General features: G+C 44.2%; 1 protein-coding gene across 6 annotated transcripts in view; it reads left to right on the forward strand.

Moving 5' to 3' along the window:
* Nucleotides 1–16,966, forward strand: part of LOC139550896 (partitioning defective 3 homolog) — a 249,251-nt gene that overhangs the window by 112,176 nt on the left and 120,109 nt on the right. The gene's annotated exons all lie outside the window — the stretch shown is intronic.

Here is a 16,966-nt window from a genome sequence, read left to right on the forward strand (position 1 = left end):
CTGTGTTACAGCATTCAACCCACATAATGCATTTCATGTAAAAAAATTAACAGAAATCAAAAACCGTAATTCTTTTTTTAATAATCGAACCGAAACCAAACCAACCTCAAAAAGCACTAATCGCTAAGCACTAACAATGGCTGATCCCATGCCGTGACCCCACTCTCCGAGGGTGTCTCAGGGGAGTGGGATATGCAAAAAACACATTTCCATTTCCCCATACACTGTACAAGTTACACACTTGTACATATGTGAAACAGGACAAATACTGTATAAGCCCTCCCCCTATTTGACACACAGGCTTTATCACAGCATCACAGGTTTGTACTGTGTGGAGTGGAGCCACCCTGAAGCATGCCTCGGGCTCCCTCCCAGCCCTCTACCTGCAGATGAGAGGATATGCCTGGCAAGACAACCTTCCCCTCATTACTCTATGAGCTTTAGCTATCTACTCCAGCGCGCGCACATACACACACACACACACACATACACACACGAGCTGGAACTAGCGAGCAGGGGCCAGGGACATATACTGCTGTGCTTAATTGGCTTTTTTAGGGGAGAGAATCTCTCTTCTCATTTTCTCTCCTCTATCCTGTTGGCCACCGTAATTGGAATGCGTTCTAAATGAATGAACGAATGAGCCTTAGCCTGGCCTCAATTCTCACTTCTAGCAGTATTGCCTGAGGTTGGCTTGGATGTGCTTGGTTGTCCTAGGGCTGCATACGCCTCACAACACAGCTCCTGAATTCACATTACACTTGTATCCATGTCAGGAGAAAAGATACCACCATCCAGTCCATGGATTTTTACCTTGAATCATCGTTTTTTGCTTTCCCTCCTCCTAAGATATTTTCTGTCCGGTATGTCCTTTGTGTGTATCCATGTTCTTTGTCATGGTTAGACTTGGATCTGTGCATTACTAAACCACAGGGGAGAAGAAGCCTGTGGATACGGTTAGGAGCCGCTAGCTAGGGTTCCTCCAGCGCTCCCTGATTTCCTGCGCACTACAACAAAGATGAGGAAGTCCCTCAGGTGGCGGTGGAGCCGAACGGAGCCTACAGTCTCCTGGTTTAGTATGATAAATCATGTAAACCCAAGCAGTAGAGCCATAAATCATGTCTGGTGGATCTGCTTCTGGAGGATGTGCTTCTAGATTTCTTGTTGCTAGTGGTGGAGGTATGTTTGTATGAGGCTTAATAAGACAGCTGAGTGCGAGTGGTCCACCTCTTGTTTTGGCCACTGGGGACCACCGCTCCATAAGCCCATAGAGATGACTAGAGCGCTCCTCTCCATGAGCCTCACCAGTAGGTGCTGCTGTGGCCTCAGGATTGGGGACAGGTACTGTATGGTTAACCTGGTTACTCTCACTCACTGTGTAACCCTTGCTCTCTTTTTCATTTTCCCTCTCTCTCGCTCACTCACACCATCTCGCTGTCTCTCTCCTCTCGCTGTCTCTCTCCATCTCGCTATCTCGCTGTCTCTCTCCTCTCGCTCTCTTTGTGTTTCCTCCGTGCTGCATCTTAACCCCTTGCTTTTTTCTCAAATAGGACCTCTCCTTTCCTACCCACCTCTCTTGTCTCTCTCTTCTCGCCATGGCTACACCGACCGTACTAGCATCACTCTCATGTTCTGTCTCATCTGTATCTCTCTCCTTTCTTCTTTTCTCTCTCTGTGATCTTTGTTCTCTTTTGTTTTAATGTGACAGAGAGCTGCCTGCTGGCGCTGACATCCCGCTGAGAGAGATGGGAGTTGAGAGGCTCAGGGTGCCTCTCTAGCAAGGAAAAGCACCTGGGAATGCTTCTCTCCCAGAGGCATTGTACATTGTTGCATAATTCAACCCCACAATCCGCTAATTACAAGGAAAATGTACCCTTGCTTATACAACCTCGTTAGAAATTGATACTCTGTAAAAGTCTGCAAGATTTCCAACAACCGTTCTTCAGATTTGTCATTAGCAATATCTGAATGAGGGAAAAGGACAGCCTTAAATGTGAACAGGGGGAGTGAGAGAATATGTCCATTATCGTTTTGTGGTTTAAACATGAGTGTAGTGCTATCAAAGGTAGCACCAGGACTGGAACAACATGCCATCCATATCATTAGAAATCCTACCTGCTTTGAGACGATGCAGTGCCCTGGCATGATACCACCCCTGAATGTGTAACACAAATAGGAAAAACTCTGCTTGCCATTCTATCCTTCAGATTTCCATTCTTATGAGAGCATTACCAGTCTTTTGGCCTTTTCAAATCAAATCAAATGTATTTTATATAGCCCTTCGTACATCAGCTAATATCTCGAAGTGCTGTACAGAAACCCAGCCTAAAACCCCAAACAGCAAGCAATGCAGGTGTAGAAGCACGGTGGCTAGGAAAAACTCCCTAGAAAGGCCAAAACCTAGGAAGAAACCTAGAGAGGAACCAGGCTATGAGGGGTGGCCAGTCCTCTTCTGGCTGTGCCGGGTGGAGATTATAACAGAACATGGCCAAGATGTTCAAATGTTCATAAATGACCAGCATGGTCAAATAATAATTATCACAGAAGTTATCGAGGGTGTAGCAAGTCAGCACCTCAGGAGTAAATGTCAGTTGGCTTTTCATAGCCGATCATTAAGAGTATCTCTACCGCTCCTGCGGTCTCTAGAGAGTTGAAAACAGCAGGTCTGGGACAGGTAGCACGTCCGGTGGACAGGTCAGGGTTCCATAGCCGCAGGGAGAACAGTTGAAACTGGAACAGCAGCAAGGCCAGGTCGACTGGGGACAGCAACAGTCTTTTGTCAGACTGTGACTCTGCACAGACGAGACTAGCCCAGTGATATGTGTGTGTGTCCCAAACGACAAGCCCAAATGATGGGCTGTGTCCAAAATGGCACCCTATTCCCTATTCCCAAATCAAATGTTATTGGTCGCATAGACATTTAGCAGGATGTACAGATCCTGTGCCGGTGTTGTTACCTGTGGTCTGCTGTCCGTCCTGTCTCCCTGTAGCGCTGTCTTAGGCGTCTCATAGTACGGACATTGCAATTTATTGCCCTGGCCACATCTGCAGTCCTCATGCCACCTTGCAGCATGCCTAAGGCACGTTCACGCAGATGAGCAGGGACCCTGGGCTTCTTTCTTTTGGTCAGTAGAAAGGCCTCTTTAGTGTCCTAAGTTTTCACAACTGTGACCTTAATTGCCTACCGTCTGTAAGCTGTTAGTGTCTTATTAACGAACGTTCCACAGGTGCGTGTTCATTAATTGTTTATGGTTCATTGAACAAGCATGGGAAACAGTGTTTAAACTCTTTACAATGAAGACCTGTGCAATAATTGGGAATAATTACAAATTATCTTTGAAAGACAGGGTCCTGAAAAAGGGATGTTTATATATATATATATACACACTGCTCAAAAAATAAAGGGAACACTTAAACAACACAATGTAACTCCAAGTCAATCACACTTCTGTGAAATCAAACTGTCCACTTAGAAAGCAACACTGATTGACAATAAATTTCACATGCTGTTGTGCAAATGGAATAGACAACAGGTGGAAATTATAGGCAATTAGCAAGACACCCCCAATAAAGGAGTGGTTCTGCAGGTGGTGACCACAGACCACTTCTCAGTTCCTATGCTTCCTGGCTGATGTTTTGGTCACTTTTGAATGCTGGCGGTGCTTTCACTCTAGTGGTAGCATGAGACGGAGTCTACAACCCACACAAGTGGCTCAGGTAGTGCAGCTCATCCAGGATGGCACATCAATGCGAGCTGTGGCAAGAAGGTTTGCTATGTCTGTCAGCGTAGTGTCCAGAGCATGGAGGCGCTACCAGGAGACAGGCCAGTACATCAGGAGACGTGGAGGAGGCCGTAGGAGGGCAACAACCCAGCAGCAGGACCGCTACCTCCGCCTTTGTGCAAGGAGGAGCAGGAGGAGCACTGCCATAGCCCTGCAAAATGACCTCCAGCAGGCCACAAATGTGCATGTGTCTGCTCAAATGGTCAGAAACAGACTCCATGAGGGTGGTATGAGTGCCCGACGTCCGCAGGTGGGGGCTCGCCACTGGCGCCCTGTGCTCTTCACAGATGAAAGCAGGTTCACACTGAGCACATGTGACAGACGTGACAGAGTCTGGAGACGCCGTGGAGAACGTTCTGCTGCCTGCAACATCCTCCAGCATGACCGGTTTGGCGGTGGGTCAGTCATGGTGTGGGGTGGCATTTCTTTGGGGGGTCGCACAGCCCTCCATGTGCTCGCCAGAGGTAGCCTGACTGCCATTTGGTATCGAGATGAGATCCTCAGACCCCTTGTGAGACCATATGCTGGTGCGGTTGGCCCTGGGTTCCTCCTAATGCAAGACAATGCTCGACCTCATGTGGCTGGAGTGTGTCAGCAGTTCCTGCAAGAGGAAGGCATTGATGCTATGGACTGGCCCGCCCGTTCCCCAGACCTGAATCCAATTGAGCACATCTGGGACATCATGTCTCGCTCCATCCACCAACGCCACGTTGCACCACAGACTGTCCAGGAGTTGGCGGATGCTTTAGTCCAGGTCTGGGAGGAGATCCCTCAGGAGACCATCCGCCACCTCATCAGGAGCATGCCCAGGCGTTGTAGGGAGGTCTTACAGGCACGTGGAGGCCACACACACTACTGAGCCTCATTTTGACTTGTTTTAAGGACATTACATCAAAGTTGGATCAGCCTGTAGTGTGGTTTTCCACTTTAATTTTGAGTGTGACTCCAAATCCAGACCTCCATGGGTTGATAAATTTGATTTCCATTGATAATTTTTGTGTGATTTTGTTGTCAGCACATTCAACTATGTAAAGAAAAAAGTATTTAATAAGAATATTTCATTCATTCAGATCTAGGATGTGTTATTTTAGTGTTCCCTTTATTTTTTTGAGCAATGTATATATTTGTAATAATGACAATTAGTCGTGACCTAAAGTTTTCCCTAATGTTTTTCCTGGAAAGAAGTGGCTTCTTTGCTGCCCTTCTTGACACCAGGCCATCCTCCAAATGTCTTCGCCTCACTGTGCGTGCAGATGCACTCACACCTGCCTGCTGCCATTCCTGAGCAAGCTCTGTACTGGTGGTGCCCCAATCCCGCAGCTGAATCAACTTTAGGAGACGGTCCTGGCGCTTGCTGGACTTTCTTGGACGCCCTGAAGCCTTCTCCACAACAATTGAACCGCTCTCCTTGAAGTTCTTGATGATCCGATAAATGGTTGATTTAGATGCAATCTTACTGGCAGCAATATCCTTGCCTGTGAAGCCCTTTTTGTACAAAGCAATGATGACGGTACGTGTTTCCTTGCAGGTACCCATGGTTGCCAGAGGAAGAACAATGATTCCAAGCACCACCCTCCTTTTGAAGCTTCCAGTCTGTTATTCGAACTCAATCAGCATGACAGAGTGATCTTCAGCCTTGTCCTCGTCAACACTCACACCTGTGTTAACGAGAGAATCACTGACATGATGTCAGCTGGTCCTTTTGTGGCAGGGCTGAAATGCAGTGGAAATGTTTTTGGGGGATTCAGTTCAATTAATTGCAAATCATCTGATCACTCTTAATAACATTCTAGAGTATATGCAAATTGCCATCATACAAACTGAGGCAGCAGACTTTGTGAAAATTAATATTTGTGTCATTCTCAACTTTTGGCCACGACTGTACAACAATACTGAATGAACACTTTTATTTGAACTTAATACATATATATGTATATACAGTGGGGAGAACAAGTATTTGATACACTGCCGATTTTGCAGGTTTTCCTACTTACAAAGCATGTAGAGGTCTGTAATTTTTATCATAGGTACACTTCAACTGTGAGAGACGGAATCTAAAACAAAAATCCAGAAAATCACATTGTATGATTTTTAAGTAATTAATTAGCATTTTATTGCATGACATAAGTATTTGATCACCTACCAACCAGTAAGAATTCCGCCTCTCACAGACCTGTTAGTTTTTCTTTAAGAAGCCCTCCTGCTCTCCACTCATTACCTGTATTAACTGCACCTGTTTGAACTCGTTACCTGTATAAAAGACACCTGTCCACACACTCAATCAAACATACTCCAACCTCTCCATGGCCAAGACCAGAGAGCTGTGTAAGGACATCAGGGATAAAATTGTAGACCTGCACAAGGCTGGGATGGGCTACAGGACAATAGGCAAGCAGCTTGGTAAGAAGGCAACAACTGTTGGCGCAATTATTAGAAAATGGAAGAAGTTCAAGATGACGGTCAATCACCCTCGGTCTGGGGCTCCATGCAAGATCTCACCTCGTGGGGCATCAATGATCATGAGGAATGTGAGGGATCAGCCCAGAACTACACGGCAGGACCTGGTCAATGACCTGAAGAGAGCTGGGACCACAGTCTCAAAGAAAACCATTAGTAACACACTACGCCATCATGGATTAAAATCCTGCAGCGCACGCAAGGTCCCCCTGCTCAAGCCAGCGCATGTCCAGGCCCGTCGGAAGTTTGCCAATGACCATCTGGATGATCCAGAGGAGGAATGGGAGAAGGTCATGTGGTCTGATGAGACAAAAATAGAGCTTTTTGGTCTAAACTCCACTCGCCGTGTTTGGAGGAAGAAGAAGGATGAGTACAACCCCAAGAACACCATCCCAACCGTGAAGCATGGAGGTGGAAACATCATTCTTTGGGGATGCCTTTCTGCAATGGGGACAGGACGACTGCACCGTATTGAGGGGAGGATGGATGGGGCCATGTATTGCGAGATCTTGGCCAACAACCTCCTTCCCTCAGTAAGAGCATTGAAGATGGGTCGTGGCTGGGTCTTCCAGCATGACAACGACCCAAAACACACAGCCAGGGCAACTAAGTAGTGGCTCCGTAAGAAGCATCTCAAGGTCCTGGAGTGGCCTAGCCAGTCTCCAGACCTGAACCCAATAGAAAATCTTTGGAGGGAGCTGAAAGTCCGTATTGCCCAGCGACAGCCCCGAAACCTGAAGGATCTGGAGAAGTTCTGTATGGAGGAGTGGGCCAAAATCCCTGCTGCAGTGTGTGCAAACCTGGTCAAGAACTACAGGAAACGTATGATCTCTGTAATTGCAAACAAAGGTTTCTGTACCAAATATTAAGTTCTGCTTTTCTGATGTATCAAATACTTATGTCATGCAATAAAATGCAAATTAATTACTTAAAAATCATACAATGTGATTTTCTGGATTTTTGTTTTAGATTCCGTCTCTCACAGTTGAAGTGTACCTATGATAAAAATTACAAACCTCTACATGCTTTGTAAGTAGGAAAACCTGCATAATCGGCAGTGTATCAAATACTTGTTCTCCCCACTGTATAAATAAAATCAATTTAGTCTCAAATAAATAATGAAACATGTTCAATTTGGTTTAAATAATGCAAAAACACAGTGTTGGAGAAGAAAGTAGAAGTGCAATATGTGCCATGTAAAAAAGCTCCTTGCTCAGAACATGAGAACTCGTTGAAGACATGAGTCTTCAATATTCCCAGTTAAGAATTTCTAGGTTGTAGTTATTATAGGAATTATAGGACTATTTCTCTCTATACCATTTGTATTTCATAAACCTTTGATAGGATGTTCTTATAGGCACTATAGTATTGCTAGCCTAATTTCGGGAGTTGATAGGCTTGAAGTCATAAACAGAGCTGTGCTTAAAGCATTGCGAAGAGCTGCTGGCAAACGGAGGAAAGTGCTGTTTGAATGAATGATTACGAGCCTGCTGCTGCCTACCACCGCTCAGTCAGACTGCTCTATCAAATCATAGACTTAATTATAATAAACACACAGAAATTACGAGCCTTAGTTTCCGGATTTGATCATATTTAATGACCTATCATTTTGAAAACAAAACGTGAAATACGGAACCGTTCCGTATTTTGTCGAACGGGTGGCAACCCTAAGTCTAAATATTGCTGTTACGTTGCACAACCTTCAATGTTATGTCATAATTATGTAAAATTCTAGCAAATTAATTACTGTCTTTGTTAGGAAGAAATGGTCTTCACACAGTTCGCAACGAGCCAGGCGGCCCAAACTGCTGCATATACCCTGACTCTGCTTGCACTGCACGCAAGAGAAGCGACACAATTTCCCTAGTTAATATTGCCTGCTAACATTAATTTCTTTTAACTAAATATGCAGGTTTTAAAAAATTTACTTGTGTATTGATTTTAAGAAAGGCATTGATGTTTATGGTTAGGTTCATTGGTGCAACGGTTGTGCTTTTTTTGAGAATGCACTTATGTTAAATCATCACCCTTTTGGCAAAGTAGGCTGTGATTCGATGATAAATTAACAGGCACCGCATTGATTATATGCAACGCAGGACACGCTAGATAAACTAGTAATATCATCAACCATGTCTAGTTAACTAGTGATTATGTGAAGATTGTTTTTTATAAGATAAGTTTAATGTTAGCTAGCAACTTACCTTGGCTCCTTGCTGCACTCACGTAACAGTTGGTCAGCCTGCCATGCAGTCTCCTCATGGATTGCAATTTATTCGGCCATAATCGGCGTCCAAAAATGCCGATTACCAATTTGTAATGAAAACGTGAAATCTGCCCAAATTAATCGACCGTGACCTCTAGTTTAATCAGGTTCTTGATATGCCACACCTGTCAAGTGAAAGGATTATCTTTTTGTTCAGTATGTTTTGTGGGTGTGTGATGGCATGTATAGACATTATGGACAGTATGTGGATAGAATATGTAGTATATCTAGGATAGAGTAGTATATATACAGCAAGAGTTGAATAGGATGGCATTGACTAGAATACAGTATATACAGTACATATGAAATGGGTAAAACAGTATGTAAACATTATTGAAGTGACCAGTGTTCCATTATTAAAGTGACAAGTGTTCCATGTCTATGTACATAGGGCAGCAGCCTCTAAGGTGCAGGGATGAGTAACCGGGTGGTAGCCGGCTAGTGACAGTGACTAAGTTCAAAGCAGGGTACTGGGTGGAGGCCGGCTAGTGACTGCTATTTAACAGTCTAAAAGGCTTGAGATAGAAGCTGTTTTTCAGTCTCTCGGTCCCAGCTTTGATGCACCTCGACTGACCTCGCCTTCTGGGTGATAGCGAGGTGCTTGATGATCTCCTTGGCCTTCCTGTGACACCGGGTGCTATAAATGTCCTGAAGGGCAGATGGTTAGCCCAACGCATCAACAGGAGCACACTGTGTCACCCTTTGGAGACCCCTTACCAGGCGGTTGATACAGCCCAACATAATGCTCTCAATGGTGCATCTGTAAAAGTTAGTGAGGGTCTTCGTGGCAAATCCGGATTTCTTCTATCTCCTGAGGTTGAGGAGGCGCTGTTGCACCTTCTTCACCGCACTATGTGTATGTTAGACCAATTCAGATTGTCAGTGATGTGTACGCCGAGGAATTGAAGCTTTTTTCCTTCTCCACTGCAGCCTTGTTGATGTGGATGGGTGGCGTGCTCCCTCTGTTGTCTCCTGAAGTCCACAATCGGCTCCTTCGCTTTGTTGACGTTGAGGGAGAGGTTATATTCCTGGCATCACTCCGCCAGGGCCCTCACCTCCTCCCTCGTCATTGTTGGTAATCAGGCCTACAACTGTTGTGTCGTCTGCAAAGTTGATGATTGAGTTGGAGGCGTGTGTGACCACACAGTCATGGGTAAACAGTGAGTACAGGAGGGGGCTAAGCACGCATCCTTGTGGGTCCCCTGTGTTGAGGATCAGCGTAGTGGAGATGTTGTTTCCTACCTTCACCACCTGGGGGCGTCCAGGACCTAGTTGCACAGGGCGGGGTTCATACCCAGTTCCTTGAGCTTAATGATGAGCTTGGAGGGTATTATGGTGTTGAAGGCTGAGCTATAGTCAATGAACAGCATTCTTTCATAGGTATTCCTCTTGTCCAGATGGGATAGGGCAGTGTGCATTGCGATGGCGATTGCATCATCCGTGGATCTTTTGGAGCGGTATGCAAATTGCTGTGGGTCTAGGGTGACAGGTAAGGTGGAGATGATATTATCCTTAACTAGCCTCTCAAAGCACTTCATGATGACAGAAGTGAATGTTACTGGGCGATAGTCATTTAGTTGCTTTCTTGGGTACAGGAACAATGGTGGACATCTTTAAGTAAGTGGCGTCAGCAAACTGGGATAGGGAGAGATTGAATATGTCTGTAAACACTCCAGCCAGCTGGTCTGCACATGCTCTGAGGACGCGGCTAGGGATGCCGTCTGGCCCGGCAGTCTTGTGAGGGTTAACACACTTATATGTCTTACTCACGTCGACCACGGAGAACGAGAGCTCACAGTCCTCGGGAGCAGCCTGTGTCGGTGACACTGTGTTATCCTCAGTGGGTGAAGAAGGTGTTAATTTGTCCGGGAGCAAGACGTCGGTGTCCACGACGTGGCTGGTTCTGTCTTTATAATCCGTGTTCTAAGTAGTGACTATGTATGGAATAAGGTGCCATTTGGGACGCAGACTTGCTGAACTCTCCTGACCTATATCTCCTTAAGCACAGCTGTGTGCATCATCACCAGCCATAGACATGTACAGGAAGCAAGTGTAGATAAAACTAACGCTGGTTATAAAACCCTCTGTTAGAGTTGTTGGATTGGCTCTTGACGGAAGGTTTATCTCAATGTATAATCTGAGCAATCAGACTAGTGCATGTTTCACAAAGTCCTTTGTCTCAACTACTGGTGACTCCTTGGCCTCTCTCCTTCCCTCACTGTGTTTTCTCTGGCTTGGTGTTTGATGCTACAGTGAAACAGAACAGACTGACTGTTGAAAAGTGAGGAGCCACAAAGGTGAAATTCCTTGACGTGCTTCACAAACAAAGCAGTGCTATCTAAAGCATGGAATGAGAAGAACCTAGGAGAAGTGTGGAGCCACTAGTCTTCTCTCTGAGCGACAAAGCTGTACTTTCTCTGATCTCCCACTAGTCTAAAGACCAACATGTTTCTTCCCTGCAAGCCCAAAGGCAGCCATCAATACAGCATGACTTGTTTCTCCCTCAGCCACAAGACTAGTTGTGTGGGTAATGGGCGTCTTGTGACAATTATCTCTCTTTTTCGCTCCTTCTTTCTTGCTCTCTTTCGTTCTCTCGCTCTCACAGAATCTCCCCATCTCCTCTCCCCCTCTCTCTCAGCTTTCCGTTTTTACGGTTATTTGGTCTCTTATTCACACAAGGAATGCTCAGTTAACCTGACAAGTGTTCCTGCCTGCATCACAATGCAGTTACTCTGAAACATCACTTCAATCTGCCTTTAGTAAATGCTTCATGTTAACCAAGTCTAACGCTGATGTGACCTTCGTTGCTCCATAGCTTATCTGTAGAGGAATTTCTTCAACATGCAGGGGGAATATCGTGTGTGTGTGTGTGTGTGTGTGTGTGTGTGTGTGTGTGTGTGTGATTCTCTGCATACATATATGAATTCCTCCTTTCCAATGTGTGAAACTATGCATCCTTTGTTCTCTGATTCGTCCTCACCTTGGCTAGTACATACACGCCTGTTAATTCCTGTTTAGGGTTTTTGATGTGCTCAGTGGAGTGAGAAATAGCTCCCTCCATGCAAACAGTCTCACAACAGCTTCATTACCCCCCCCCCCAGCGAGCCACAGTAGACACACACTATGCGTCCCAAATGGCACCCTATTCCCATTGTAGTGCACAATTTTTGACCAGAGCCCTACGGACTAGGGTACCATTTGGGTCGTAACCACTGCCGCTCAATGGGGAGACCATAATCACTTCTTGGAATTCACACCCTAAACTGGTCGAAACAATGCAATATTACATAGTCAGTCAGGTCTAGAAAAATACAGCAAAACATCTAAGCATATGATTATGGTATTTATTTGTACTGCGTATATGAGGTGTGTGGTCCTACCCGACTTTGATATGATCAAAAAGCTCATATGAAGGATCCCACCTTCGCTCTGCTCAGACTCTCATTGGCACCGCACTCCACTGCCATGTATGTGTGCGTCTGTGCGTGCGTCTGTGTGTGCGTCCAGCTGATGCGGTGCCACGTCTCATATGCTTCCCATTACGTCCTGTGTCAGAACTGCCACCACCATCCCCCCCCCCCCCCCCCCCGGCTGACTAGTTCTACTGATCATGTTGATTGTGTTTAAACACCAAACATCACAACTGCCGGTATTTGTTGGACCAGCGCCTATGTCAACTCAGGATTCCTGTAAAAATAAGCTAAGCCGGTCTCGGGGAAGGAGTATATACTATACCGGGACTCTGAAGTGGTAGTCCGACTAGGTTAGAGGAGGAAACCACTAAGCTACGTTTATGTATAAACGAGAGCTTGACCTCAGCAAGGAACACTCACTGCAGGTCGTTGACATATATTCCCTCTCAGCTACACTCATTAAAACAGCATTTAAAATATCCGTCTTTTCTCACACTTTCTGGGACAAGGGAAGAGTATCTGAACATTTCCCAAACGTGCCGTATCTCCACATTCTATGATTAGTCTGGTTTTGTTTACTGCAGAAGTCATTGCTATGCAGATGAATAGTATGTGTGTCATGTTGATATGTGCTCCGCCCCTTCGCTGCTCTGTCAGTGATTGTCTGGATATCGGAAATGGCTGCTCGGGAATTAAGTGGATCGCAGATGGAGCTTTTGAGAATAGAGACTGGAAATCTCATTTTGCGCCTCCGTATTGTTATTGCTCTGCTGGCTGCTCTGAAAACGGCTTAGCTGGGTGTTTTTCTTTGGGCTGGCCCTCCACTCTCATTGCCTGTTTATATACAGACAGTACACCAGGCAGTCAGAGTTTCCTTTGCTTTACACTGTCTGTCTCAGACTGGGCTAAGGACACCCCGTATCCTGTCAACGTCCTCCTGTCAGTGTTTTTTTGTGTTTTCAGCCAGTCGACAGGAAAGTGTGTACAGTGCAATCGAAAGTATTCAGACCCCTTGACTTTTCCCACATTTTGTTACGTTACAGCCTTCTAATATTGATGAGGAGAAACTAATTTTATCCATCTATACACTATAGTTTTTTGTTTTTTTTACATCTTTGCAAATTTATAAAAAATAAAAAAACAAATACCTTATACAAGTATTCAGAGCATTTGCTATGAGACTCAAAATTGAGCTCTACGGACAATTCCTTCGACATCATGACTTGGTTTTTGCTCTGACATGCGCTATCAACTGTGGGACCTTATATAGACAGGTGTGTGACTTTCCAAATCATGTCCAATCAATTGAATTTACCACAGGTGCACTTCAAGTTGTAGGAACATGTCAAGGTTAATCAATGGAAACATGATGTACCTGAGCTCAATTTTGAGTATCATAGCAAATGCTCTGAATAATGTAAATTAGGTATTTTTTCATATTTTTTTGTTTTTTATGTTTGTCATTATGGGGTATTGTGTGTAGATTGAGGAAAACAATTCATATAATCCATTTCAGAATAAGGCTGTAACGTAACAAAATGTGGAAAAAGTCAAGGGGTCTGAATACTTTCCGAATGCGCTGTATGTGCCTAGCTAGCTAGTAGTCAACAGCTTGGTATGTTGCCTTCATAATTGCCAGTCTAGCAGGAAAAATGAGGCCTGTTTAAGATAGTAGCAGTGGCAATGATGTGTGCGGTATTGGCAGTCTGCTTGACTGTGAGACTTAATTTAATTCACTAGTAGTTGTAATTGGATATAGTGCTCCTTAATGATCCTAAGAACACCTGGGGCTCTCTGTATACATACTGTCTCACTTCCCCAGAAATGGAACCAAATCTAGCCTTAAAGCTAGAATCCTCAATTGAAACGATAGCAAAGCGGACACCCCGTCCTGTGTTGTGGTAAAAAGCTGAGGGATGGGCCTGGAGAAATGCAATCACTCTCAAATTCATAGACATAGCTATGGATACAAGGACTGACCATCCATGATAGTTTAAACCAGGCTATACAGTCTTTGTTTACATTATTATTATTATTATTATTTACAAATGTTGTAAAAACAAGCTAGAATTTTGGGTTCTGATGAAGTATGACAGTTGACCTAAGCCCGTGAGGCATTTATAAGTTATATTCCTGAATGGGCATATATAATTAATTTTTAAGTCAAAAAATGAATGTAGCGACTAAGGATTCCAGCTTTAAGAGGGGTTTCCTGAGAGGGGTTACCAAGCCAGTGACACAGGACCTGCTAGTCTCTCTCTATTAGATTTATTAAAGACTCCTGTAGGTATTTGAAGGCTTGCGTGTGTTTCCGTGTCTCTGTGGGTGCATGTCTGTGTGTATCCGTAAACAATCAGCAGTCCATTTCCAGCAGGAGCACACTTCATTAAGTACAGTCTGCCCTTCTGCTACACAGGCCACTTCATTTACACTGAGAGCTAGATGGGGGGGACAGACTTGGATTGATTTTACTATTCAAGTTGAATGAGCCCACAGGCCCAAGTGTCGTTGGGGTAGATTACTAAGATGAGGAAACAAACAATGACTCGGCTGAAAAAGAAAACTCGGCCTGTCCTGTGATAAAGGGAGTAGTGCCATTTGGGACTCAGCCACGGCCTGCGCTACCTACCTGCCTGTAGCCTGTCTTGTCTTCCCAGTAGCCATTAAACCTCAGCCCTGACTTGCATATATAGTGTTCTAACCACTTGGTTAGGTTGGGAGGAAATGTACGTCCTGTTGGCACAGGAGGAGGGTAGTGCCATGTTGTGTTTTTAAGTGACTTTTGACAGTCTTGAAAGTCTCTTTTAGTTGCTGTAGGGTTATTGAGTATGCTGTATATGCGTATCTGAAGTGCAAACGGTCATATTTGAGTCACTCATATCACTATCAAGTATCAACCACCATCTTGAGCCAGCAATAGCCAGCAGCAATAACCAGCAGAATGTATATCTACTGTAGTTTGATCAAATTATGTTAGTTTTTGCAGACAACATATTTGAGTAACTCAAATCACTCGCAAGTCCCAACCACCATCTTGAGCCAGATGCTGGGTGGGTGCGTTGTGGGGCCCTATTGCCCCGAGCCAATAGTTTAATGATGGAGAACAGACAGTGTCTGCAACTTTCCCCTCAACATTCGCTCCCTGTCCCTGTGCCTTGCCTGGGGGGAGAGACAATGTCTGCATCCCAAATGCCACACTATTTCATGTTATGGTCACTTCTTTTGACCAGGGCCCACTGCGCAGGTTAGGAAAATGGAATTGTCATTCAATGAATAAAACAGAAGTCCTTAGAGAAGCTGCTATTGAAATGTGGCAGTGGGACTCGCCTGAGGCATCTGTGATGGTGAATGTGATTCACATCCTCTTCAAGGAACATCGTGTTGTCTTGGGGAATAGAATGTGAATATTGTATTTTTCTTTACCTTTTCATAAATATCACCCTCTGTCAGTTTCTTTCTTTGGAGAAAGGCTGCGCTCCCCTTTCTCTGTCTACACAATATCATTTACGTGTAACCCACGCGTCTCAAACCCTTTAATCGCGCTCAGAAACCAAATGACAACCCATAACTCCTGTTAACTTCTCTGGGATATGTGGGACGGTAGCGTCCCACTTGGCCAAAAGCCAGAAAAAATGTAGCGCGCCAAATTCAAATATATTACTATAAAAATCAATCTTTCATGAATCACACATGAAAGACACCAAATTAAAGCTACACATGTTGTGAATCCAGCCAACATGTCTGATTTTTAAAAGGATTTACGGGGGAAGCACACCAAACAATTATGTTAGCTCAGTACATAGCCACAGAAAAACACAGCCATTTTCCCAGCAAAAGATAGTAGTCACAAAAAGCAGAAATAGAGATAAAATTAATCACTAACCTTTGATGATCTTCATCAGATGACACTCATAGGACATAATGTTACACAATACATTTATGATTTGTTCGATAATGTGCATATTTATATCCACAAATCTCGGTTTACATTGGCGCCATGTTCGGAAATGCCTCCAAAATATCCGGAGAAATTGCAGAGAGCCACGTCAAATAACAGAAATACTCATCATAAACTTTGATGAAAGATACATGTTTTACATATAATTAAAGATACACTTGTTCTTAATGCAACCGCTGTGTCAGATTTTAAAAAAACTTTACGTAAAAAGCACACCATGCAATAATCTGAGACGGCGCTCAGATAAAAACAACATTTCTCCGCCATGTTGGAGTCAACAGAAATACGAAATTACATCATAAATATTCCCTTACCTTTGATCATCTTCATCAGAATGCACTCCCAGGAATCCTAGTTCCACAATAAATTGTTGTTTTGTTCGATAATGTCCATTACTTATGTCTAAGTAGCTACTTTTGCTAGCATGTTTAGTGCACATGTCCAAACGCTCGCGCAGATACAGGCAAACTCGGACGAAAACTTCAAAAAGTTATATAACAGGTCGAATAAACTGGTCAAACTAAGTAGAGAATCAATCTTCAGGATGTTGTTATCATATATATCCAATAACGTTCCAACCGGAGCATTCCTTCATGTCTGTAGAAGTTATGGAACGCAAGGCGATATCATGAGGAAAGCGCATGACCAGGAACTGGCACTCTGCCAGACCAATGACTGAAACAGCTCCCATCCGGCTCAACATCACAGTATAAGCTTCATTCAACGTTCTACACACTGTTGACATCTAGTGGAAGGCGTAGGAAGTGCAAACAGATCCATATCTTACAGGGAATTGAATCGGCGATGAGTTGAACATTGACCAGTCTCAGAATTCTCACTTTCTGTTTGGATTTTTTTCTCAGGTTCTTGCATGCCATATGAGTTCTGTTATACTCACAGACATCATTCAAACAGTTTTAGAAACGTCAGAGTGTTTTATATCCAATAGTAATAATACTATGCATATTTTAGCATCTGGGACAGAGTAGGAGGCAGTTCACTATGGGGGCACAATTCATCCAAAAGTGAAAATGCTGCCCCCTATCATAAAGACGTTAAGCATAGGACACGTTTCTATGAGACATGCTCTGTA

Source organism: Salvelinus alpinus, chromosome 23, assembly GCF_045679555.1.
Source record: "Salvelinus alpinus chromosome 23, SLU_Salpinus.1, whole genome shotgun sequence".
Taxonomy (NCBI): domain Eukaryota; kingdom Metazoa; phylum Chordata; class Actinopteri; order Salmoniformes; family Salmonidae; genus Salvelinus; species Salvelinus alpinus.